Raw genomic sequence first — 24,006 nt, 5'->3', positions numbered from 1 at the left:
GTAAGTGGCCTGAGCAAGAGCCACATACCCTGGTGTGGTGTAATTGGCCTCAATAGCAACTAATGCCCTGGTGTGGTGTAAGTGGCCTCAGCCAGCAGCCACAGGCCCTGGTGTGGTGTAAGTGGCCTCAGCCAGAGCCACAGGCCCTGATGTGGTGTAAGTGGCCCCAGCCGGTCACTCAGGCCCTGGTGTGGTGTAGGTGGCATCAGCTAGCAGCACAAGACATTGGAAAACAGCCAAAAGCAATGTCGTTAATGTGCCCTCATTAATGGGCAGCTGCTTTTGGTCTTTTAATACACCCCTTCTCTGGATCAAAAGCGGTTCAATGACATTAAAATGAAAGGCTTACAGCACCAGGTATTCCCAGGCAGTCTCCTATCCAAGTACTAACCAAGCCCAGCCCTGCTCAGCTTCCGAGATCAGACGAGGTCGGGCGTGCTCAGGGTGGTATGGCCGTAAGCTGCTGGGCCCAGCACAATGTCTCAATTTATGGATTCAGGTGATTAGGTGGCAAGTACCTGAAGTTACGAAGACAATCCTATAACCCTACCTTCATGTTTGCATAATACCCTAACCCAAAGGCTCAGTTTAGCATTTATCCAACAGCACAGGCCCTGGATTGTTGAAGATGGCCTCAGGAACCAGCACAGGGCCTGGTGTGTTGTACATGGCCACAGCTAGCAGCACAGGGCCTGGTTTGGTGAAGATGGCCTCGGCCAGAAGCGCAGGGCCTGGTGTGATGTGAGTGGCCTGAGCAAGAGCCACAGGCCCTGGTGTGGTGTAATTGGCCTCAATAGCAACTAAGGCCCTGGTGTGGTGTAAGTGGCCTGAGCAAGAGCCACATACCCTGGTGTGGTGTAATTGGCCTCAATAGCAACTAAGGCCCTGGTGTGGTGTAGGTGGCCTCAGCCAGCAGCCACAGGCCCTGGTGTGGTGTAAGTGGCCTCAGCCAGAGCAACAGGCCCTGATGTGGTGTAAGTGGCCCCAGCCGGTCACTCAGGCCCTGGTGTGGTGTAGGTGGCATCAGCTAGCAGCACAAGACATTGGAAAACAGCCAAAAGCAATGTCGTTAATGTGCCCTCATTAATGGGGAGCTGCTTCTGGTCTTTTAATACACCCCTTCTCTGGATCAAAAGCGGTTCAATGACATGAAAATGAAAGGCTTACAGCACCAGGTATTCCCAGGCAGTCTCCCATCCAAGTACTAACCAAGCCCAGCCCTGCTTAGCTTCCGAGATCAGACGAGGTCGGGCGTGCTCAGGGTGGTATGGCCGTAAGCTGCTGGCCCCAGCACAATGTCTCAATTTATGGATTCAAGTGATTAGGTGGCAAGTACCTGAAGTTACGAAGACAATCCTATAACCATACCTGCATGTTTGCATAATACCCTAACCAAAAGGCTCAGTTTGGCATTTATCCAACAGCACAGGCCCTGGATTGTTGAAGATGGCCTCAAGAACCAGCACAGGACCTGGTGTGTTTTACATGGCCACAGCAAGCAGCACAGGGCCTGGTTTGGTGAAGATGGCCTCAGCAGGCAGCCACAGGCCCTGGTTTGGTGTAAGTGGCCTCAGCTAGCAGCCACAGGCCCTGGTGTGGTGTGAGTGGCCTCAGCCAGCAGCCACAGGCCCTGGTGTGGTCTAAGTGGCCTCAGCCAGTGCCACAGGCCCTGGTGTGGTGTAAGTGGCCTAAGCCAGAGCCACAGGCCCTGGTGTGGTGTAAGTGGCCTCAATAGCAAATAAGGCCCTGGTGTGGTGTAAGTGGCCTGAGCAAGAACCACAGGGCCTGGTTTGGTGAAGATGGCCTCGGCCAGAAGCGCAGGGCCTGGTGTGATGTGAGTGGCCTGAGCAAGAGCCACAGGCCCTGGTGTGGTGTAAGTGGCCTCATTCAGCAGCCACAGGCCCTGGTGTGGTGTAAGTGGCCTCAGCCAGGAGCCACATGCACTGGTGTGGTGTAAGTGGCCTCAGCCAGCAGCAAAAGGGCCCTGGTGTGGTGTAGGTGGCCTCAGCCAGCAGCCACAGGCCCTGGTGTGGTGTAAGTGGCATCAATAGCAACTAAGGCCCTGGTGTGGTGTAGGTGGCCTCAGCCAGCAGCCACAGGCCCTGGTGTGGTGTAAGTGGCCTCAGCCAGAGCAACAGGCCCTGATGTGGTGTAAGTGGCCCCAGCCGGTCACTCAGGCCCTGGTGTGGTGTAGGTGGCATCAGCTAGCAGCCACAGGCCCTGGTGTGGTGTAAGTGGCCTCAGCCAGTGCCACAGGCCCTGGTGTGGTGTAAGTGGCCTGAGCAAGAGCCACAGACCCTGGTGTGGTGTAATTGGCCTCAATAGCAACTAAGGCCCTGGTGTGGTGTAGGTGGCCTCAGCCAGCAGCCACAGGCCCTGGTGTGGTGTAAGTGGCCTCAGCCAGCAGCCACAGGCCCTGGTGTGGTGTAAGTGGCATCAGCTAGCAGCACAAGACATTGGAAAACAGCCAAAAGCAATGTCGTTAATGTGCCCTCATTAATGGGGAGCTGCTTTTGGTCTTTTAATACACCCCTTCTCTGGATCAAAAGCGGTTCAATGACATGAAAATGAAAGGCTTACAGCACCAGGTATTCCCAGGCAGTCTCCCATCCAAGTACTAACCAAGCCCAGGCCTGCTTAGCTTCCGAGATCAGACGAGGTCGGGCGTGCTCACGGTGGTATGGCCGAAAGCTGCTGGCTCCAGCACAATGTCTCAATTTATGGATTCAAGTGATTAGGTGGCAAGTACCTGAAGTTACGAAGACAATCCTATAACCATACCTGCATGTTTGCATAATACCCTAACCCAAAGGCTCAGTTTGGCATTTATCCAACAGCACAGGCCCTGGATTGTTGAAGATGGCCTCAAGAACCAGCACAGGACCTGGTGTGTTTTACATGGCCACAGCAAGCAGCACAGGGCCTGGTTTGGTGAAGATGGCCTCAGCAAGCAGCCACAGGCCCTGGTTTGGTGTAAGTGGCCTCAGCCAGCAGCCACAGGCCCTGGTGTGGTGTAAGTGGCCTCAGCCAGCAGCCACAGGCCCTGGTGTGGTCTAAGTGGCCTCAGCCAGTGCCACAGGCCCTGGTGTGGTGTAAGTGGCCTGAGTAAGAGCCACAGGCCCTGGTGTGGTGTAAGTGGCCTCAGCCAGCAGCCACAGGCCCTGGTGTGGTGTAAGTGGCCTGAGCAAGTGCCACAGGCCCTGGTGTGGTGTAAGTGGCCTAAGCCAGAGCCACAGGCCCTGGTGTGGTGTAAGTGGCCTGAGCAAGAGCCACAGGGCCTGGTTTGGTGAAGATGGCCTCGGCCAGAAGCGCAGGGCCTGGTGTGATGTGAGTGGCCTGAGCAAGAGCCACAGGCCCTGGTGTGGTGTAAGTGGCCTCAGCCAGCAGCCACAGGCCCTGGTGTGGTGTAAGTCGCCTCAGCCAGAAGCCACAGGCACTGGTGTGGTGTAAGTGGCCTCAGCCAGCAGCAAAAGGGCCCTGGTGTGGTGTAAGTCGCCTCAGCCAGCAGCCACAGGCCCTGGTGTGGTGTAGATGGCCTCAGCCAGCAGCCACAGGCCCTGGTGTGGTGTAAGTGGCCTCAGCCAGCAGCCACAGGCCCTGGTGTGGTCTAAGTGGCCTCAGCCAGAAGCACAGGGCCTGGTGTGATATGAGTGGCCTCAGCAAGAGCCACAGGCCCTGGTGTGGTGTAAGTGGCCTGAGCAAGAGCCACAGGCCCTGGTGTGGTGTAAGTGGCCTGAGCAAGAGCCACAGGCCCTGGTGTGGTGTAGGTGGCCTCAGCCAGCAGCCACAGGCCCTGGTGTGGTGTAGGTGGCCTCAGCCAGCAGCCACAAGCCCTTGTGTGGTGTAAGTGGCCTCAGCCAGCAGCCACAGGCCCTGGTGTGGTGTAAGTGGCCTCGGCCAGTGCCACAGGCCCTGGTGTGGTGTAAGTGGCCTGAGCAAGAGCCACAGACCATGGTGTGGTGTAATTGGCCTCAATAGCAACTAAGGCCCTGGTGTGGTGTAAGTGGCCTCAGCCAGAGCCACAGGCCCTGATGTGGTGTAAGTGGCCCCAGCCGGTCACTCAGGCCCTGGTGTGGTGTAAGTGGCCTGAGCAAGAGCCACAGGCCCTGGTGTGGTGTAAGTGGCCTCAGCCAGCAGCCACAGGCCCTGGTGTGGTGTAAGTGGCCTGAGCAAGTGCCACAGGCCCTGGTGTGGTGTAAGTGGCCTGAGCAAGTGCCACAGGCCCTGGTGTGGTGTAAGTGGCCTCAATAGCAAATAAGGCCCTGGTGTGGTGTAAGTGGCCTGAGCAAGAACCACAGGGCCTGGTTTGGTGAAGATGGCCTCGGCCAGAAGCGCAGGGCCTGGTGTGATGTGAGTGGCCTGAGCAAGAGCCACAGGCCCTGGTGTGGTGTAAGTGGCCTCAGCCAGCAGCCACAGGCCCTGGTGTGGTGTAAGTGGCCTCAGCCAGAAGCCACAGGCACTGGTGTGGTGTAAGTGGCCTCAGCCAGCAGCAAAAGGGCCCTGGTGTGGTGTAGGTGGCCTCAGCCAGCAGCCACAGGCCCTGGTGTGGTGTAAGTGGCCTCAATAGCAACTAAGGCCCTGGTGTGGTGTAAGTGGCTTCAGCCAGCAGCCACAGGCCCTGGTGTGGTGTAAGTGGCCTCAGCCAGCAGCCACAGGCCCTGGTGTGGTGTAGGTGGCCTCAGCCAGCAGCCACAGGCCCTGGTGTGGTGTAAGTGGCCTCAATAGCAACTAAGGCCCTGGTGTGGTGTAAGTGGCTTCAGCCAGCAGCCACAGGCTCTGGTGTGGTGTAACTGGCCTCAGCCAGCAGCCACAGGCCCTGATGTGGTGTAAGTGGCCCCAGCCGGTCACTCAGGCCCTGGTGTGGTGTAGGTGGCATCAGCCAGCAGCCACAGGCCCTGGTGTGGTGTAAGTCGCCTCAGCCAGAAGCCACAGGCACTGGTGTGGTGTAAGTGGCCTCAGCCAGCAGCAAAAGGGCCCTGGTGTGGTGTAAGTCGCCTCAGCCAGCAGCCACAGGCCCTGGTGTGGTGTAGGTGGCCTCAGCCAGCAGCCACAGGCCCTGGTGTGGTGTAAGTGGCCTCAGCCAGCAGCCACAGGCCCTGTTGTGGTGTAAGTGGCCTCAGCCAGCAGCCACAGGCCCTGGTGTGGTGTAAGTGGCCTCAGCCAGTGCCACAGGCCCTGGTGTGGTGTAAGTGGCCTGAGCAAGAGCCACAGACCCTGGTGTGGTATAATTGGCCTCAGCCAGCAGCCACAGGCCCTGGTGTGGTGTAAGTCGCCTCAGACAGAAGCCACAGGCACTGGCGTGGTGTAAGTGGCCTCAGCCAGCAGCAAAAGGGCCCTGGTGTGGTATAAGTCGCCTCAGCCAGCAGCCACAGGCCCTGGTGTGGTGTAGGTGGCCTCAGCCAGCAGCCACAGGCCCTGGTGTGGTGTAAGTGGCCTGAGCAAGAGCCACATACCCTGGTGTGGTGTAATTGGCCTCAATAGCAACTAATGCCCTGGTGTGGTGTAAGTGGCCTCAGCCAGCAGCCACAGGCCCTGGTGTGGTGTAAGTGGCCTCAGCCAGAGCCACAGGCCCTGATGTGGTGTAAGTGGCCCCAGCCGGTCACTCAGGCCCTGGTGTGGTGTAGGTGGCATCAGCTAGCAGCACAAGACATTGGAAAACAGCCAAAAGCAATGTCGTTAATGTGCCCTCATTAATGGGCAGCTGCTTTTGGTCTTTTAATACACCCCTTCTCTGGATCAAAAGCGGTTCAATGACATTAAAATGAAAGGCTTACAGCACCAGGTATTCCCAGGCAGTCTCCTATCCAAGTACTAACCAAGCCCAGCCCTGCTCAGCTTCCGAGATCAGACGAGGTCGGGCGTGCTCAGGGTGGTATGGCCGTAAGCTGCTGGGCCCAGCACAATGTCTCAATTTATGGATTCAGGTGATTAGGTGGCAAGTACCTGAAGTTACGAAGACAATCCTATAACCCTACCTTCATGTTTGCATAATACCCTAACCCAAAGGCTCAGTTTAGCATTTATCCAACAGCACAGGCCCTGGATTGTTGAAGATGGCCTCAGGAACCAGCACAGGGCCTGGTGTGTTGTACATGGCCACAGCTAGCAGCACAGGGCCTGGTTTGGTGAAGATGGCCTCGGCCAGAAGCGCAGGGCCTGGTGTGATGTGAGTGGCCTGAGCAAGAGCCACAGGCCCTGGTGTGGTGTAATTGGCCTCAATAGCAACTAAGGCCCTGGTGTGGTGTAAGTGGCCTGAGCAAGAGCCACATACCCTGGTGTGGTGTAATTGGCCTCAATAGCAACTAAGGCCCTGGTGTGGTGTAGGTGGCCTCAGCCAGCAGCCACAGGCCCTGGTGTGGTGTAAGTGGCCTCAGCCAGAGCAACAGGCCCTGATGTGGTGTAAGTGGCCCCAGCCGGTCACTCAGGCCCTGGTGTGGTGTAGGTGGCATCAGCTAGCAGCACAAGACATTGGAAAACAGCCAAAAGCAATGTCGTTAATGTGCCCTCATTAATGGGGAGCTGCTTCTGGTCTTTTAATACACCCCTTCTCTGGATCAAAAGCGGTTCAATGACATGAAAATGAAAGGCTTACAGCACCAGGTATTCCCAGGCAGTCTCCCATCCAAGTACTAACCAAGCCCAGCCCTGCTTAGCTTCCGAGATCAGACGAGGTCGGGCGTGCTCAGGGTGGTATGGCCGTAAGCTGCTGGCCCCAGCACAATGTCTCAATTTATGGATTCAAGTGATTAGGTGGCAAGTACCTGAAGTTACGAAGACAATCCTATAACCATACCTGCATGTTTGCATAATACCCTAACCAAAAGGCTCAGTTTGGCATTTATCCAACAGCACAGGCCCTGGATTGTTGAAGATGGCCTCAAGAACCAGCACAGGACCTGGTGTGTTTTACATGGCCACAGCAAGCAGCACAGGGCCTGGTTTGGTGAAGATGGCCTCAGCAGGCAGCCACAGGCCCTGGTTTGGTGTAAGTGGCCTCAGCTAGCAGCCACAGGCCCTGGTGTGGTGTGAGTGGCCTCAGCCAGCAGCCACAGGCCCTGGTGTGGTCTAAGTGGCCTCAGCCAGTGCCACAGGCCCTGGTGTGGTGTAAGTGGCCTAAGCCAGAGCCACAGGCCCTGGTGTGGTGTAAGTGGCCTCAATAGCAAATAAGGCCCTGGTGTGGTGTAAGTGGCCTGAGCAAGAACCACAGGGCCTGGTTTGGTGAAGATGGCCTCGGCCAGAAGCGCAGGGCCTGGTGTGATGTGAGTGGCCTGAGCAAGAGCCACAGGCCCTGGTGTGGTGTAAGTGGCCTCATTCAGCAGCCACAGGCCCTGGTGTGGTGTAAGTGGCCTCAGCCAGGAGCCACATGCACTGGTGTGGTGTAAGTGGCCTCAGCCAGCAGCAAAAGGGCCCTGGTGTGGTGTAGGTGGCCTCAGCCAGCAGCCACAGGCCCTGGTGTGGTGTAAGTGGCATCAATAGCAACTAAGGCCCTGGTGTGGTGTAGGTGGCCTCAGCCAGCAGCCACAGGCCCTGGTGTGGTGTAAGTGGCCTCAGCCAGAGCAACAGGCCCTGATGTGGTGTAAGTGGCCCCAGCCGGTCACTCAGGCCCTGGTGTGGTGTAGGTGGCATCAGCTAGCAGCCACAGGCCCTGGTGTGGTGTAAGTGGCCTCAGCCAGTGCCACAGGCCCTGGTGTGGTGTAAGTGGCCTGAGCAAGAGCCACAGACCCTGGTGTGGTGTAATTGGCCTCAATAGCAACTAAGGCCCTGGTGTGGTGTAGGTGGCCTCAGCCAGCAGCCACAGGCCCTGGTGTGGTGTAAGTGGCCTCAGCCAGCAGCCACAGGCCCTGGTGTGGTGTAAGTGGCATCAGCTAGCAGCACAAGACATTGGAAAACAGCCAAAAGCAATGTCGTTAATGTGCCCTCATTAATGGGGAGCTGCTTTTGGTCTTTTAATACACCCCTTCTCTGGATCAAAAGCGGTTCAATGACATGAAAATGAAAGGCTTACAGCACCAGGTATTCCCAGGCAGTCTCCCATCCAAGTACTAACCAAGCCCAGGCCTGCTTAGCTTCCGAGATCAGACGAGGTCGGGCGTGCTCACGGTGGTATGGCCGAAAGCTGCTGGCTCCAGCACAATGTCTCAATTTATGGATTCAAGTGATTAGGTGGCAAGTACCTGAAGTTACGAAGACAATCCTATAACCATACCTGCATGTTTGCATAATACCCTAACCCAAAGGCTCAGTTTGGCATTTATCCAACAGCACAGGCCCTGGATTGTTGAAGATGGCCTCAAGAACCAGCACAGGACCTGGTGTGTTTTACATGGCCACAGCAAGCAGCACAGGGCCTGGTTTGGTGAAGATGGCCTCAGCAAGCAGCCACAGGCCCTGGTTTGGTGTAAGTGGCCTCAGCCAGCAGCCACAGGCCCTGGTGTGGTGTAAGTGGCCTCAGCCAGCAGCCACAGGCCCTGGTGTGGTCTAAGTGGCCTCAGCCAGTGCCACAGGCCCTGGTGTGGTGTAAGTGGCCTGAGTAAGAGCCACAGGCCCTGGTGTGGTGTAAGTGGCCTCAGCCAGCAGCCACAGGCCCTGGTGTGGTGTAAGTGGCCTGAGCAAGTGCCACAGGCCCTGGTGTGGTGTAAGTGGCCTAAGCCAGAGCCACAGGCCCTGGTGTGGTGTAAGTGGCCTGAGCAAGAGCCACAGGGCCTGGTTTGGTGAAGATGGCCTCGGCCAGAAGCGCAGGGCCTGGTGTGATGTGAGTGGCCTGAGCAAGAGCCACAGGCCCTGGTGTGGTGTAAGTGGCCTCAGCCAGCAGCCACAGGCCCTGGTGTGGTGTAAGTCGCCTCAGCCAGAAGCCACAGGCACTGGTGTGGTGTAAGTGGCCTCAGCCAGCAGCAAAAGGGCCCTGGTGTGGTGTAAGTCGCCTCAGCCAGCAGCCACAGGCCCTGGTGTGGTGTAGATGGCCTCAGCCAGCAGCCACAGGCCCTGGTGTGGTGTAAGTGGCCTCAGCCAGCAGCCACAGGCCCTGGTGTGGTCTAAGTGGCCTCAGCCAGAAGCACAGGGCCTGGTGTGATATGAGTGGCCTCAGCAAGAGCCACAGGCCCTGGTGTGGTGTAAGTGGCCTGAGCAAGAGCCACAGGCCCTGGTGTGGTGTAAGTGGCCTGAGCAAGAGCCACAGGCCCTGGTGTGGTGTAGGTGGCCTCAGCCAGCAGCCACAGGCCCTGGTGTGGTGTAGGTGGCCTCAGCCAGCAGCCACAAGCCCTTGTGTGGTGTAAGTGGCCTCAGCCAGCAGCCACAGGCCCTGGTGTGGTGTAAGTGGCCTCGGCCAGTGCCACAGGCCCTGGTGTGGTGTAAGTGGCCTGAGCAAGAGCCACAGACCATGGTGTGGTGTAATTGGCCTCAATAGCAACTAAGGCCCTGGTGTGGTGTAAGTGGCCTCAGCCAGAGCCACAGGCCCTGATGTGGTGTAAGTGGCCCCAGCCGGTCACTCAGGCCCTGGTGTGGTGTAAGTGGCCTGAGCAAGAGCCACAGGCCCTGGTGTGGTGTAAGTGGCCTCAGCCAGCAGCCACAGGCCCTGGTGTGGTGTAAGTGGCCTGAGCAAGTGCCACAGGCCCTGGTGTGGTGTAAGTGGCCTGAGCAAGTGCCACAGGCCCTGGTGTGGTGTAAGTGGCCTCAATAGCAAATAAGGCCCTGGTGTGGTGTAAGTGGCCTGAGCAAGAACCACAGGGCCTGGTTTGGTGAAGATGGCCTCGGCCAGAAGCGCAGGGCCTGGTGTGATGTGAGTGGCCTGAGCAAGAGCCACAGGCCCTGGTGTGGTGTAAGTGGCCTCAGCCAGCAGCCACAGGCCCTGGTGTGGTGTAAGTGGCCTCAGCCAGAAGCCACAGGCACTGGTGTGGTGTAAGTGGCCTCAGCCAGCAGCAAAAGGGCCCTGGTGTGGTGTAGGTGGCCTCAGCCAGCAGCCACAGGCCCTGGTGTGGTGTAAGTGGCCTCAATAGCAACTAAGGCCCTGGTGTGGTGTAAGTGGCTTCAGCCAGCAGCCACAGGCCCTGGTGTGGTGTAAGTGGCCTCAGCCAGCAGCCACAGGCCCTGGTGTGGTGTAGGTGGCCTCAGCCAGCAGCCACAGGCCCTGGTGTGGTGTAAGTGGCCTCAATAGCAACTAAGGCCCTGGTGTGGTGTAAGTGGCTTCAGCCAGCAGCCACAGGCTCTGGTGTGGTGTAACTGGCCTCAGCCAGCAGCCACAGGCCCTGATGTGGTGTAAGTGGCCCCAGCCGGTCACTCAGGCCCTGGTGTGGTGTAGGTGGCATCAGCCAGCAGCCACAGGCCCTGGTGTGGTGTAAGTCGCCTCAGCCAGAAGCCACAGGCACTGGTGTGGTGTAAGTGGCCTCAGCCAGCAGCAAAAGGGCCCTGGTGTGGTGTAAGTCGCCTCAGCCAGCAGCCACAGGCCCTGGTGTGGTGTAGGTGGCCTCAGCCAGCAGCCACAGGCCCTGGTGTGGTGTAAGTGGCCTCAGCCAGCAGCCACAGGCCCTGTTGTGGTGTAAGTGGCCTCAGCCAGCAGCCACAGGCCCTGGTGTGGTGTAAGTGGCCTCAGCCAGTGCCACAGGCCCTGGTGTGGTGTAAGTGGCCTGAGCAAGAGCCACAGACCCTGGTGTGGTATAATTGGCCTCAGCCAGCAGCCACAGGCCCTGGTGTGGTGTAAGTCGCCTCAGACAGAAGCCACAGGCACTGGTGTGGTGTAAGTGGCCTCAGCCAGCAGCAAAAGGGCCCTGGTGTGGTATAAGTCGCCTCAGCCAGCAGCCACAGGCCCTGGTGTGGTGTAGGTGGCCTCAGCCAGCAGCCACAGGCCCTGGTGTGGTGTAAGTGGCCTGAGCAAGAGCCACATACCCTGGTGTGGTGTAATTGGCCTCAATAGCAACTAATGCCCTGGTGTGGTGTAAGTGGCCTCAGCCAGCAGCCACAGGCCCTGGTGTGGTGTAAGTGGCCTCAGCCAGAGCCACAGGCCCTGATGTGGTGTAAGTGGCCCCAGCCGGTCACTCAGGCCCTGGTGTGGTGTAGGTGGCATCAGCTAGCAGCACAAGACATTGGAAAACAGCCAAAAGCAATGTCGTTAATGTGCCCTCATTAATGGGCAGCTGCTTTTGGTCTTTTAATACACCCCTTCTCTGGATCAAAAGCGGTTCAATGACATTAAAATGAAAGGCTTACAGCACCAGGTATTCCCAGGCAGTCTCCTATCCAAGTACTAACCAAGCCCAGCCCTGCTCAGCTTCCGAGATCAGACGAGGTCGGGCGTGCTCAGGGTGGTATGGCCGTAAGCTGCTGGGCCCAGCACAATGTCTCAATTTATGGATTCAGGTGATTAGGTGGCAAGTACCTGAAGTTACGAAGACAATCCTATAACCCTACCTTCATGTTTGCATAATACCCTAACCCAAAGGCTCAGTTTAGCATTTATCCAACAGCACAGGCCCTGGATTGTTGAAGATGGCCTCAGGAACCAGCACAGGGCCTGGTGTGTTGTACATGGCCACAGCTAGCAGCACAGGGCCTGGTTTGGTGAAGATGGCCTCGGCCAGAAGCGCAGGGCCTGGTGTGATGTGAGTGGCCTGAGCAAGAGCCACAGGCCCTGGTGTGGTGTAATTGGCCTCAATAGCAACTAAGGCCCTGGTGTGGTGTAAGTGGCCTGAGCAAGAGCCACATACCCTGGTGTGGTGTAATTGGCCTCAATAGCAACTAAGGCCCTGGTGTGGTGTAGGTGGCCTCAGCCAGCAGCCACAGGCCCTGGTGTGGTGTAAGTGGCCTCAGCCAGAGCAACAGGCCCTGATGTGGTGTAAGTGGCCCCAGCCGGTCACTCAGGCCCTGGTGTGGTGTAGGTGGCATCAGCTAGCAGCACAAGACATTGGAAAACAGCCAAAAGCAATGTCGTTAATGTGCCCTCATTAATGGGGAGCTGCTTCTGGTCTTTTAATACACCCCTTCTCTGGATCAAAAGCGGTTCAATGACATGAAAATGAAAGGCTTACAGCACCAGGTATTCCCAGGCAGTCTCCCATCCAAGTACTAACCAAGCCCAGCCCTGCTTAGCTTCCGAGATCAGACGAGGTCGGGCGTGCTCAGGGTGGTATGGCCGTAAGCTGCTGGCCCCAGCACAATGTCTCAATTTATGGATTCAAGTGATTAGGTGGCAAGTACCTGAAGTTACGAAGACAATCCTATAACCATACCTGCATGTTTGCATAATACCCTAACCAAAAGGCTCAGTTTGGCATTTATCCAACAGCACAGGCCCTGGATTGTTGAAGATGGCCTCAAGAACCAGCACAGGACCTGGTGTGTTTTACATGGCCACAGCAAGCAGCACAGGGCCTGGTTTGGTGAAGATGGCCTCAGCAGGCAGCCACAGGCCCTGGTGTGGTGTGAGTGGCCTCAGCCAGCAGCCACAGGCCCTGGTGTGGTCTAAGTGGCCTCAGCCAGTGCCACAGGCCCTGGTGTGGTGTAAGTGGCCTAAGCCAGAGCCACAGGCCCTGGTGTGGTGTAAGTGGCCTCAATAGCAAATAAGGCCCTGGTGTGGTGTAAGTGGCCTGAGCAAGAACCACAGGGCCTGGTTTGGTGAAGATGGCCTCGGCCAGAAGCGCAGGGCCTGGTGTGATGTGAGTGGCCTGAGCAAGAGCCACAGGCCCTGGTGTGGTGTAAGTGGCCTCATTCAGCAGCCACAGGCCCTGGTGTGGTGTAAGTGGCCTCAGCCAGGAGCCACATGCACTGGTGTGGTGTAAGTGGCCTCAGCCAGCAGCAAAAGGGCCCTGGTGTGGTGTAGGTGGCCTCAGCCAGCAGCCACAGGCCCTGGTGTGGTGTAGGTGGCCTCAGCCAGCAGCCACAGGCCCTGGTGTGGTGTAAGTGGCCTCAATAGCAACTAAGGCCCTGGTGTGGTGTAAGTGGCTTCAGCCAGCAGCCACAGGCCCTGGTGTGGTGTAAGTGGCCTCAGCCAGCAGCCACAGGCCCTGGTGTGGTGTAGGTGGCCTCAGCCAGCAGCCACAGGCCCTGGTGTGGTGTAAGTGGCCTCAATAGCAACTAAGGCCCTGGTGTGGTGTAAGTGGCTTCAGCCAGCAGCCACAGGCTCTGGTGTGGTGTAACTGGCCTCAGCCAGCAGCCACAGGCCCTGGTGTGGTGTAAGTGGCCTCAGCCAGAGCCACAGGCCCTGATGTGGTGTAAGTGGCCCCAGCCGGTCACTCAGGCCCTGGTGTGGTGTAGGTGGCATCAGCTAGCAGCACAAGACATTGGAAAACAGCCAAAAGCAGTGTCGTTAATGTGCCCTCATTAATGGGCAGCTGCTTTTGGTCTTTTAATACACCCCTTCTCTGGATCAAAAGCTGTTCAATGATATGAAAGGCTTACAGCAACAGGTATTCCCAGGCAGTCTCCCATCCAAGTACTAACCAAGCCCAGCCCTGCTTAGCTTCCGAGATCAGACGAGGTCGGGCGTGCTCACGGTGGTATGGCCGTAAGCTGCTGGCTCCAGCACAATGTCTCAATTTATGGATTCAAGTGATTAGGTGGCAAGTACCTGAAGTTACGAAGACAATGCTATAACCATACCTGCATGTTTGCATAATACCCTAACCCAAAGGCTCAGTTTGGCATTTATCCAACAGCCACAGGCCCTGGATTGTTGAAGATGGCCTCAGGAACCAGCACAGGGCCTGGTGTGTTGTACATGGCCACAGCAAGGAGCACAGGGCCTGGTTTGGTGAAGATGGCCTCGGCCAGAAGCGCAGGGCCTGGTGTGGTGTAAGTCGCCTCAGCCAGAAGCCACAGGCACTGGTGTGGTGTAAGTGGCCTAAGCCAGAGCCACAGGCCCTGGTGTGGTGTAAGTGGCCTCAATAGCAAATAAGGCCCTGGTGTGGTGTAAGTGGCCTGAGCAAGAACCACAGGGCCTGGTTTGGTGAAGATGGCCTCGGCCAGAAGCGCAGGGCCTGGTGTGATGTGAGTGGCCTGAGCAAGAGCCACAGGCCCTGGTGTGGTGTAAGTGGCCTCATTCAGCAGCCACAGGCCCTGGTGTGGTGTAAGTGGCCTCAGCCAGGAGCCACATGCACTGGTGTGGTGTAAGTGGCCTCAGCCAGCAGCAAAAGGGCCCTGGTGTGGTGTAGGTGGCCTCAGCCAGCAGCCACAGGCCCTGGTGTGGTGTAAGTGGCATCAATAGCAACTAAGGCCCTGGTGTGGTGTAAGTGGCTTCAGCCAGCAGCCACAGGCCCTGGTGTGGTGTAAGTGGCCTCAGCCAGCAGCCACAGGCCCTGGTGTGGTGTAGGTGGCCTCAGCCAGCAGCCACAGGCCCTGGTGTGGTGTAAGTGGCCTCAATAGCAACTAAGGCCCTGGTGTGGTGTAAGTGGCTTCAGCCAGCAGCCACAGGCTCTGGTGTGGTGTAACTGGCCTCAGCCAGCAGCCACAGGCCCTGGTGTGGTGTAAGTGGCCTCAGCCAGAGCCACAGGCCCTGATGTGGTGTAAGTGGCCCCAGCCGGTCACTCAGGCCCTGGTGTGGTGTAGGTGGCATCAGCTAGCAGCACAAGACATTGGAAAACAGCCAAAAGCAGTGTCGTTAATGTGCCCTCATTAATGGGCAGCTGCTTTTGGTCTTTTAATACACCCCTTCTCTGGATCAAAAGCGGTTCAATGACATGAAAATGAAAGGCTTACAGCACCAGGTATTCCCAGGCAGTCTCCCATCCAAGTACTAACCAAGCCCAGCCCTGCTTAGCTTCCGAGATCAGACGAGGTCGGGCGTGCTCAGGGTGGTATGGCCGTAAGCTGCTGGCGCCAGCACAATGTCTCAATTTATGGATTCAAGTGATTAGGTGGCAAGTACCTGAAGTTACGAAGACAATGCTATAACCATACCTGCATGTTTGCATAATACCCTAACCCAAAGGCTCAGTTTGGCATTTATCCAACAGCACAGGCCCTGGATTGTTGAAGATGGCCTCAGGAACCAGCACAGGGCCTGGTGTGTTGTACATGGCCACAGCAAGGAGCACAGGGCCTGGTTTGGTGAAGATGGCCTCGGCCAGAAGCGCAGGGCCTGGTGTGATGTGAGTGGCCTGAGCAAGAGCCACAGGCCTTGGTGTGGTGTAAGTGGCCTCAGCCAGCAGCCACAGGCCCTGGTGTGGTGTAAGTCGCCTCAGCCAGAAGCCACAGGCACTGGTGTGGTGTAAGTGGCCTCAGCCAGCAGCCACAGGCCCTGGTGTGGTGTAGGTGGCCTCAGCCAGCAGCCACAGGCCCTGGTGTGGTGTAGGTGGCCTCAGCCAGCAGCCACAGGCCCTGGTGTGGTGTAAGTGGCCTGAGCAAGAGCCACAGGCCCTGGTGTGGTGTAAGTGGCCTCAGCCAGCAGCCACAGGCCCTGGTGTGGTGTAAGTGGCCTGAGCAAGTGCCACAGGCCCTGGTGTGGTGTAAGTGGCCTGAGCAAGTGCCACAGGCCCTGGTGTGGTGTAAGTGGCCTCAATAGCAAATAAGGCCCTGGTGTGGTGTAAGTGGCCTGAGCAAGAACCACAGGGCCTGGTTTGGTGAAGATGGCCTCGGCCAGAAGCGCAGGGCCTGGTGTGATGTGAGTGGCCTGAGCAAGAGCCACAGGCCCTGGTGTGGTGTAAGTGGCCTCAGCAAGCAGCCACAGGCCCTGGTGTGGTGTAAGTGGCCTCAGCCAGAAGCCACAGGCACTGGTGTGGTGTAAGTGGCCTCAGCCAGCAGCAAAAGGGCCCTGGTGTGGTGTAGGTGGCCTCAGCCAGCAGCCACAGGCCCTGGTGTGGTGTAAGTGGCCTCAATAGCAACTAAGGCCCTGGTGTGGTGTAAGTGGCTTCAGCCAGCAGCCACAGGCCCTGGTGTGGTGTAGGTGGCCTCAGCCAGCAGCTACAGGCCCTGGTGTGGTGTAAGTGGCCTCAATAGCAACTAAGGCCCTGGTGTGGTGTAAGTGGCTTCAGCCAGCAGCCACAGGCTCTGGTGTGGTGTAACTGGCCTCAGCCAGCAGCCACAGGCCCTGATGTGGTGTAAGTGGCCCCAGCCGGTCACTCAGGCCCTGGTGTGGTGTAGGTGGCATCAGCCAGCAGCCACAGGCCCTGGTGTGGTGTAAGTCGCCTCAGCCAGAAGCCACAGGCACTGGTGTGGTGTAAGTGGCCTAAGCCAGAGCCACAGGCCCTGGTGTGGTGTAAGTGGCCTCAATAGCAAATAAGGCCCTGGTGTGGTGTAAGTGGCCTGAGCAAGAACCACAGGGCCTGGTTTGGTGAAGATGGCCTCGGCCAGAAGCGCAGGGCCTGGTGTGATGTGAGTGGCCTGAGCAAGAGCCACAGGCCCTGGTGTGGTGTAAGTGGCCTCATTCAGCAGCCACAGGCCCTGGTGTGGTGTAAGTGGCCTCAGCCAGGAGCCACATGCACTGGTGTGGTGTAAGTGGCCTCAGCCAGCAGCAAAAGGGCCCTGGTGTGGTGTAGGTGGCCTCAGCCAGCAGCCACAGGCCCTGGTGTGGTGTAAGTGGCATCAATAGCAACTAAGGCCCTGGTGTGGTGTAAGTGGCTTCAGCCAGCAGCCACAGGCCCTGGTGTGGTGTAAGTGGCCTCAGCCAGCAGCCACAGGCCCTGGTGTGGTGTAGGTGGCCTCAGCCAGCAGCCACAGGCCCTGGTGTGGTGTAAGTGGCCTCAATAGCAACTAAGGCCCTGGTGTGGTGTAAGTGGCTTCAGCCAGCAGCCACAGGCTCTGGTGTGGTGTAACTGGCCTCAGCCAGCAGCCACAGGCCCTGGTGTGGTGTAAGTGGCCTCAGCCAGAGCCACAGGCCCTGATGTGGTGTAAGTGGCCCCAGCCGGTCACTCAGGCCCTGGTGTGGTGTAGGTGGCATCAGCTAGCAGCACAAGACATTGGAAAACAGCCAAAAGCAGTGTCGTTAATGTGCCCTCATTAATGGGCAGCTGCTTTTGGTCTTTTAATACACCCCTTCTCTGGATCAAAAGCTGTTCAATGATATGAAAGGCTTACAGCAACAGGTATTCCCAGGCAGTCTCCCATCCAAGTACTAACCAAGCCCAGCCCTGCTTAGCTTCCGAGATCAGACGAGGTCGGGCGTGCTCACGGTGGTATGGCCGTAAGCTGCTGGCTCCAGCACAATGTCTCAATTTATGGATTCAAGTGATTAGGTGGCAAGTACCTGAAGTTACGAAGACAATGCTATAACCATACCTGCATGTTTGCATAATACCCTAACCCAAAGGCTCAGTTTGGCATTTATCCAACAGCCACAGGCCCTGGATTGTTGAAGATGGCCTCAGGAACCAGCACAGGGCCTGGTGTGTTGTACATGGCCACAGCAAGGAGCACAGGGCCTGGTTTGGTGAAGATGGCCTCGGCCAGAAGCGCAGGGCCTGGTGTGGTGTAAGTCGCCTCAGCCAGAAGCCACAGGCACTGGTGTGGTGTAAGTGGCCTAAGCCAGAGCCACAGGCCCTGGTGTGGTGTAAGTGGCCTCAATAGCAAATAAGGCCCTGGTGTGGTGTAAGTGGCCTGAGCAAGAACCACAGGGCCTGGTTTGGTGAAGATGGCCTCGGCCAGAAGCGCAGGGCCTGGTGTGATGTGAGTGGCCTGAGCAAGAGCCACAGGCCCTGGTGTGGTGTAAGTGGCCTCATTCAGCAGCCACAGGCCCTGGTGTGGTGTAAGTGGCCTCAGCCAGGAGCCACATGCACTGGTGTGGTGTAAGTGGCCTCAGCCAGCAGCAAAAGGGCCCTGGTGTGGTGTAGGTGGCCTCAGCCAGCAGCCACAGGCCCTGGTGTGGTGTAAGTGGCATCAATAGCAACTAAGGCCCTGGTGTGGTGTAAGTGGCTTCAGCCAGCAGCCACAGGCCCTGGTGTGGTGTAAGTGGCCTCAGCCAGCAGCCACAGGCCCTGGTGTGGTGTAGGTGGCCTCAGCCAGCAGCCACAGGCCCTGGTGTGGTGTAAGTGGCCTCAATAGCAACTAAGGCCCTGGTGTGGTGTAAGTGGCTTCAGCCAGCAGCCACAGGCTCTGGTGTGGTGTAACTGGCCTCAGCCAGCAGCCACAGGCCCTGGTGTGGTGTAAGTGGCCTCAGCCAGAGCCACAGGCCCTGATGTGGTGTAAGTGGCCCCAGCCGGTCACTCAGGCCCTGGTGTGGTGTAGGTGGCATCAGCTAGCAGCACAAGACATTGGAAAACAGCCAAAAGCAGTGTCGTTAATGTGCCCTCATTAATGGGCAGCTGCTTTTGGTCTTTTAATACACCCCTTCTCTGGATCAAAAGCGGTTCAATGACATGAAAATGAAAGGCTTACAGCACCAGGTATTCCCAGGCAGTCTCCCATCCAAGTACTAACCAAGCCCAGCCCTGCTTAGCTTCCGAGATCAGACGAGGTCGGGCGTGCTCAGGGTGGTATGGCCGTAAGCTGCTGGCGCCAGCACAATGTCTCAATTTATGGATTCAAGTGATTAGGTGGCAAGTACCTGAAGTTACGAAGACAATGCTATAACCATACCTGCATGTTTGCATAATACCCTAACCCAAAGGCTCAGTTTGGCATTTATCCAACAGCACAGGCCCTGGATTGTTGAAGATGGCCTCAGGAACCAGCACAGGGCCTGGTGTGTTGTACATGGCCACAGCAAGGAGCACAGGGCCTGGTTTGGTGAAGATGGCCTCGGCCAGAAGCGCAGGGCCTGGTGTGATGTGAGTGGCCTGAGCAAGAGCCACAGGCCTTGGTGTGGTGTGGTGTAAGTGGCCTCAGCCAGCAGCCACAGGCCCTGGTGTGGTGTAAGTCGCCTCAGCCAGAAGCCACAGGCACTGGTGTGGTGTAAGTGGCCTCAGCCAGCAGCCACAGGCCCTGGTGTGGTGTAGGTGGCCTCAGCCAGCAGCCACAGGCCCTGGTGTGGTGTAGGTGGCCTCAGCCAGCAGCCACAGGCCCTGGTGTGGTGTAAGTGGCCTGAGCAAGAGCCACAGGCCCTGGTGTGGTGTAAGTGGCCTCAGCCAGCAGCCACAGGCCCTGGTGTGGTGTAAGTGGCCTGAGCAAGTGCCACAGGCCCTGGTGTGGTGTAAGTGGCCTGAGCAAGTGCCACAGGCCCTGGTGTGGTGTAAGTGGCCTCAATAGCAAATAAGGCCCTGGTGTGGTGTAAGTGGCCTGAGCAAGAACCACAGGGCCTGGTTTGGTGAAGATGGCCTCGGCCAGAAGCGCAGGGCCTGGTGTGATGTGAGTGGCCTGAGCAAGAGCCACAGGCCCTGGTGTGGTGTAAGTGGCCTCAGCAAGCAGCCACAGGCCCTGGTGTGGTGTAAGTGGCCTCAGCCAGAAGCCACAGGCACTGGTGTGGTGTAAGTGGCCTCAGCCAGCAGCAAAAGGGCCCTGGTGTGGTGTAGGTGGCCTCAGCCAGCAGCCACAGGCCCTGGTGTGGTGTAAGTGGCCTCAATAGCAACTAAGGCCCTGGTGTGGTGTAAGTGGCTTCAGCCAGCAGCCACAGGCCCTGGTGTGGTGTAGGTGGCCTCAGCCAGCAGCTACAGGCCCTGGTGTGGTGTAAGTGGCCTCAATAGCAACTAAGGCCCTGGTGTGGTGTAAGTGGCTTCAGCCAGCAGCCACAGGCTCTGGTGTGGTGTAACTGGCCTCAGCCAGCAGCCACAGGCCCTGATGTGGTGTAAGTGGCCCCAGCCGGTCACTCAGGCCCTGGTGTGGTGTAGGTGGCATCAGCCAGCAGCCACAGGCCCTGGTGTGGTGTAAGTCGCCTCAGCCAGAAGCCACAGGCACTGGTGTGGTGTAAGTGGCCTAAGCCAGAGCCACAGGCCCTGGTGTGGTGTAAGTGGCCTCAATAGCAAATAAGGCCCTGGTGTGGTGTAAGTGGCCTGAGCAAGAACCACAGGGCCTGGTTTGGTGAAGATGGCCTCGGCCAGAAGCGCAGGGCCTGGTGTGATGTGAGTGGCCTGAGCAAGAGCCACAGGCCCTGGTGTGGTGTAAGTGGCCTCATTCAGCAGCCACAGGCCCTGGTGTGGTGTAAGTGGCCTCAGCCAGGAGCCACATGCACTGGTGTGGTGTAAGTGGCCTCAGCCAGCAGCAAAAGGGCCCTGGTGTGGTGTAGGTGGCCTCAGCCAGCAGCCACAGGCCCTGGTGTGGTGTAAGTGGCATCAATAGCAACTAAGGCCCTGGTGTGGTGTAAGTGGCTTCAGCCAGCAGCCACAGGCCCTGGTGTGGTGTAAGTGGCCTCAGCCAGCAGCCACAGGCCCTGGTGTGGTGTAGGTGGCCTCAGCCAGCAGCCACAGGCCCTGGTGTGGTGTAAGTGGCCTCAATAGCAACTAAGGCCCTGGTGTGGTGTAAGTGGCTTCAGCCAGCAGCCACAGGCTCTGGTGTGGTGTAACTGGCCTCAGCCAGCAGCCACAGGCCCTGGTGTGGTGTAAGTGGCCTCAGCCAGAGCCACAGGCCCTGATGTGGTGTAAGTGGCCCCAGCCGGTCACTCAGGCCCTGGTGTGGTGTAGGTGGCATCAGCTAGCAGCACAAGACATTGGAAAACAGCCAAAAGCAGTGTCGTTAATGTGCCCTCATTAATGGGCAGCTGCTTTTGGTCTTTTAATACACCCCTTCTCTGGATCAAAAGCGGTTCAATGATATGAAAATGAAAGGCTTACAGCACCAGGTATTCCCAGGCAGTCTCCCATCCAAGTACTAACCAAGCCCAGCCCTGCTTAGCTTCCGAGATCAGACGAGGTCGGGCGTGCTCACGGTGGTATGGCCGTAAGCTGCTGGCTCCAGCACAATGTCTCAATTTATGGATTCAAGTGATTAGGTGGCAAGTACCTGAAGTTACGAAGACAATGCTATAACCATACCTGCATGTTTGCATAATACCCTAACCCAAAGGCTCAGTTTGGCATTTATCCAACAGCACAGGCCCTGGATTGTTGAAGATGGCCTCAGGAACCAGCACAGGGCCTGGTGTGTTGTACATGGCCACAGCAAGGAGCACAGGGCCTGGTTTGGTGAAGATGGCCTCGGCCAGAAGCGCAGGGCCTGGTGTGATGTGAGTGGCCTGAGCAAGAGCCACAGGCCTTGGTGTGGTGTAAGTGGCCTCAGCCAGCAGCCACAGGCCCTGGTGTGGTGTAAGTCGCCTCAGCCAGAAGCCACAGGCACTGGTGTGGTGTAAGTGGCCTCAGCCAGCAGCCACAGGCCCTGGTGTGGTGTAGGTGGCCTCAGCCAGCAGCCACAGGCCCTGGTGTGGTGTAGGTGGCCTCAGCCAGCAGCCACAGGCCCTGGTGTGGTGTAAGTGGCCTCAGCCAGCAGCCACAGGCCCTGGTGTGGTGTAAGTGGCCTGAGCAAGAGCCACAGGCCCTGGTGTGGTGTAAGTGGCCTCAGCCAGCAGCCACAGGCCCTGGTGTGGTGTAAGTGGCCTGAGCAAGTGCCACAGGCCCTGGTGTGGTGTAAGTGGCCTGAGCAAGTGCCACAGGCCCTGGTGTGGTGTAAGTGGCCTCAATAGCAAATAAGGCCCTGGTGTGGTGTAAGTGGCCTGAGCAAGAACCACAGGGCCTGGTTTGGTGAAGATGGCCTCGGCCAGAAGCGCAGGGCCTGGTGTGATGTGAGTGGCCTGAGCAAGAGCCACAGGCCCTGGTGTGGTGTAAGTGGCCTCAGCCAGCAGCCACAGGCCCTGGTGTGGTGTAAGTGGCCTCAGCCAGAAGCCACAGGCACTGGTGTGGTGTAAGTGGCCTCAGCCAGCAGCAAAAGGGCCCTGGTGTGGTGTAGGTGGCCTCAGCCAGCAGCCACAGGCCCTGGTGTGGTGTAAGTGGCCTCAATAGCAACTAAGGCCCTGGTGTGGTGTAAGTGGCTTCAGCCAGCAGCCACAGGCCCTGGTGTGGTGTAGGTGGCCTCAGCCAGCAGCCACAGGCCCTGGTGTGGTGTAAGTGGCCTCAATAGCAACTAAGGCCCTGGTGTGGTGTAAGTGGCTTCAGCCAGCAGCCACAGGCTCTGGTGTGGTGTAACTGGCCTCAGCCAGCAGCCACAGGCCCTGATGTGGTGTAAGTGGCCCCAGCCGGTCACTCAGGCCCTGGTGTGGTGTAGGTGGCATCAGCCAGCAGCCACAGGCCCTGGTGTGGTGTAAGTCGCCTCAGCCAGAAGCCACAGGCACTGGTGTGGTGTAAGTGGCCTCAGCCAGCAGCAAAAGGGCCCTGGTGTGGTGTAAGTCGCCTCAGCCAGCAGCCACAGGCCCTGGTGTGGTGTAGGTGGCCTCAGCCAGCAGCCACAGGCCCTGGTGTGGTGTAAGTGGCCTCAGCCAGCAGCCACAGGCCCTGTTGTGGTGTAAGTGGCCTCAGCCAGCAGCCACAGGCCCTGGTGTGGTGTAAGTGGCCTCAGCCAGTGCCACAGGCCCTGGTGTGGTGTAAGTGGCCTGAGCAAGAGCCACAGACCCTGGTGTGGTATAATTGGCCTCAGCCAGCAGCCACAGGCCCTGGTGTGGTGTAAGTCGCCTCAGACAGAAGCCACAGGCACTGGTGTGGTGTAAGTGGCCTCAGCCAGCAGCAAAAGGGCCCTGGTGTGGTATAAGTCGCCTCAGCCAGCAGCCACAGGCCCTGGTGTGGTGTAGGTGGCCTCAGCCAGCAGCCACAGGCCCTGGTGTGGTGTAAGTGGCCTGAGCAAGAGCCACATACCCTGGTGTGGTGTAATTGGCCTCAATAGCAACTAATGCCCTGGTGTGGTGTAAGTGGCCTCAGCCAGCAGCCACAGGCCCTGGTGTGGTGTAAGTGGCCTCAGCCAGAGCCACAGGCCCTGATGTGGTGTAAGTGGCCCCAGCCGGTCACTCAGGCCCTGGTGTGGTGTAGGTGGCATCAGCTAGCAGCACAAGACATTGGAAAACAGCCAAAAGCAATGTCGTTAATGTGCCCTCATTAATGGGCAGCTGCTTTTGGTCTTTTAATACACCCCTTCTCTGGATCAAAAGCGGTTCAATGACATTAAAATGAAAGGCTTACAGCACCAGGTATTGCCAGGCAGTCTCCCATCCAAGTACTAACCAAGCCCAGCCCTGCTCAGCTTCCGAGATCAGACGAGGTCGGGCGTGCTCAGGGTGGTATGGCCGTAAGCTGCTGGGCCCAGCACAATGTCTCAATTTATGGATTCAGGTGATTAGGTGGCAAGTACCTGAAGTTACGAAGACAATCCTATAACCCTACCTTCATGTTTGCATAATACCCTAACCCAAAGGCTCAGTTTAGCATTTATCCAACAGCACAGGCCCTGGATTGTTGAAGATGGCCTCAGGAACCAGCACAGGGCCTGGTGTGTTGTACATGGCCACAGCTAGCAGCACAGGGCCTGGTTTGGTGAAGATGGCCTCGGCCAGAAGCGCAGGGCCTGGTGTGATGTGAGTGGCCTGAGCAAGAGCCACAGGCCCTGGTGTGGTGTAATTGGCCTCAATAGCAACTAAGGCCCTGGTGTGGTGTAAGTGGCCTGAGCAAGAGCCACATACCCTGGTGTGGTGTAATTGGCCTCAATAGCAACTAAGGCCCTGGTGTGGTGTAGGTGGCCTCAGCCAGCAGCCACAGGCCCTGGTGTGGTGTAAGTGGCATCAATAGCAACTAAGGCCCTGGTGTGGTGTAAGTGGCTTCAGCCAGCAGCCACAGGCCCTGGTGTGGTGTAAGTGGCCTCAGCCAGCAGCCACAGGCCCTGGTGTGGTGTAGGTGGCCTCAGCCAGCAGCCACAGGCCCTGGTGTGGTGTAAGTGGCCTCAATAGCAACTAAGGCCCTGGTGTGGTGTAAGTGGCTTCAGCCAGCAGCCACAGGCTCTGGTGTGGTGTAACTGGCCTCAGCCAGCAGCCACAGGCCCTGGTGTGGTGTAAGTGGCCTCAGCCAGAGCCACAGGCCCTGATGTGGTGTAAGTGGCCCCAGCCGGTCACTCAGGCCCTGGTGTGGTGTAGGTGGCATCAGCTAGCAGCACAAGACATTGGAAAACAGCCAAAAGCAGTGTCGTTAATGTGCCCTCATTAATGGGCAGCTGCTTTTGGTCTTTTAATACACCCCTTCTCTGGAT

At 57.8% G+C, this 24,006-nt stretch overlaps 5 non-coding genes and 9 pseudogenes across 5 annotated transcripts; all 14 read right to left on the bottom strand.

Moving 5' to 3' along the window:
* Positions 1 to 342: 342 nt before the first annotated feature.
* LOC146715819 (5S ribosomal RNA) lies at positions 343 to 461 on the bottom strand (annotated as a pseudogene).
* Positions 462 to 1,160: 699 nt separating this feature from the next.
* LOC146715818 (5S ribosomal RNA) lies at positions 1,161 to 1,279 on the bottom strand. Its single transcript, XR_014919593.1, has one exon. It is a non-coding gene; the product is annotated as a 5S ribosomal RNA (ribosomal RNA).
* A 1,294-nt stretch (positions 1,280 to 2,573) lies between these two features.
* Positions 2,574 to 2,692, bottom strand: LOC146715817 (5S ribosomal RNA; annotated as a pseudogene).
* Positions 2,693 to 5,767: 3,075 nt separating this feature from the next.
* LOC146715816 (5S ribosomal RNA) lies at positions 5,768 to 5,886 on the bottom strand (annotated as a pseudogene).
* Positions 5,887 to 6,585: 699 nt separating this feature from the next.
* Positions 6,586 to 6,704, bottom strand: LOC146715815 (5S ribosomal RNA). The gene has a single exon (XR_014919592.1). It is a non-coding gene; the product is annotated as a 5S ribosomal RNA (ribosomal RNA).
* Positions 6,705 to 7,998: 1,294 nt separating this feature from the next.
* Positions 7,999 to 8,117, bottom strand: LOC146715814 (5S ribosomal RNA; annotated as a pseudogene).
* Positions 8,118 to 11,192: 3,075 nt separating this feature from the next.
* On the bottom strand, positions 11,193 to 11,311 carry LOC146715813 (5S ribosomal RNA; annotated as a pseudogene).
* A 699-nt stretch (positions 11,312 to 12,010) lies between these two features.
* On the bottom strand, positions 12,011 to 12,129 carry LOC146715812 (5S ribosomal RNA). The gene has a single exon (XR_014919591.1). It is a non-coding gene; the product is annotated as a 5S ribosomal RNA (ribosomal RNA).
* A 1,250-nt stretch (positions 12,130 to 13,379) lies between these two features.
* Positions 13,380 to 13,498, bottom strand: LOC146715811 (5S ribosomal RNA; annotated as a pseudogene).
* A 1,177-nt stretch (positions 13,499 to 14,675) lies between these two features.
* On the bottom strand, positions 14,676 to 14,794 carry LOC146715810 (5S ribosomal RNA). Its single transcript, XR_014919590.1, has one exon. It is a non-coding gene; the product is annotated as a 5S ribosomal RNA (ribosomal RNA).
* A 2,197-nt stretch (positions 14,795 to 16,991) lies between these two features.
* LOC146715809 (5S ribosomal RNA) lies at positions 16,992 to 17,110 on the bottom strand (annotated as a pseudogene).
* A 1,177-nt stretch (positions 17,111 to 18,287) lies between these two features.
* LOC146715808 (5S ribosomal RNA) lies at positions 18,288 to 18,406 on the bottom strand. Its single transcript, XR_014919588.1, has one exon. It is a non-coding gene; the product is annotated as a 5S ribosomal RNA (ribosomal RNA).
* Positions 18,407 to 20,614: 2,208 nt separating this feature from the next.
* LOC146715807 (5S ribosomal RNA) lies at positions 20,615 to 20,733 on the bottom strand (annotated as a pseudogene).
* A 2,209-nt stretch (positions 20,734 to 22,942) lies between these two features.
* LOC146715806 (5S ribosomal RNA) lies at positions 22,943 to 23,061 on the bottom strand (annotated as a pseudogene).
* Between the last annotated feature and the right edge of the window lie 945 nt (positions 23,062 to 24,006).

The sequence above is a fragment of the Copadichromis virginalis genome, linkage group LG3 (assembly GCF_057382275.1).
Source record: "Copadichromis virginalis isolate Kocher_CV1m ecotype Utaka linkage group LG3, C_Virginalis_male_GT1.1, whole genome shotgun sequence".
Lineage (NCBI taxonomy): Eukaryota > Metazoa > Chordata > Actinopteri > Cichliformes > Cichlidae > Copadichromis > Copadichromis virginalis.
Note: the sequence above shows the minus strand (reverse complement) of the source record. Positions and strands in the feature narration are given on the sequence as shown.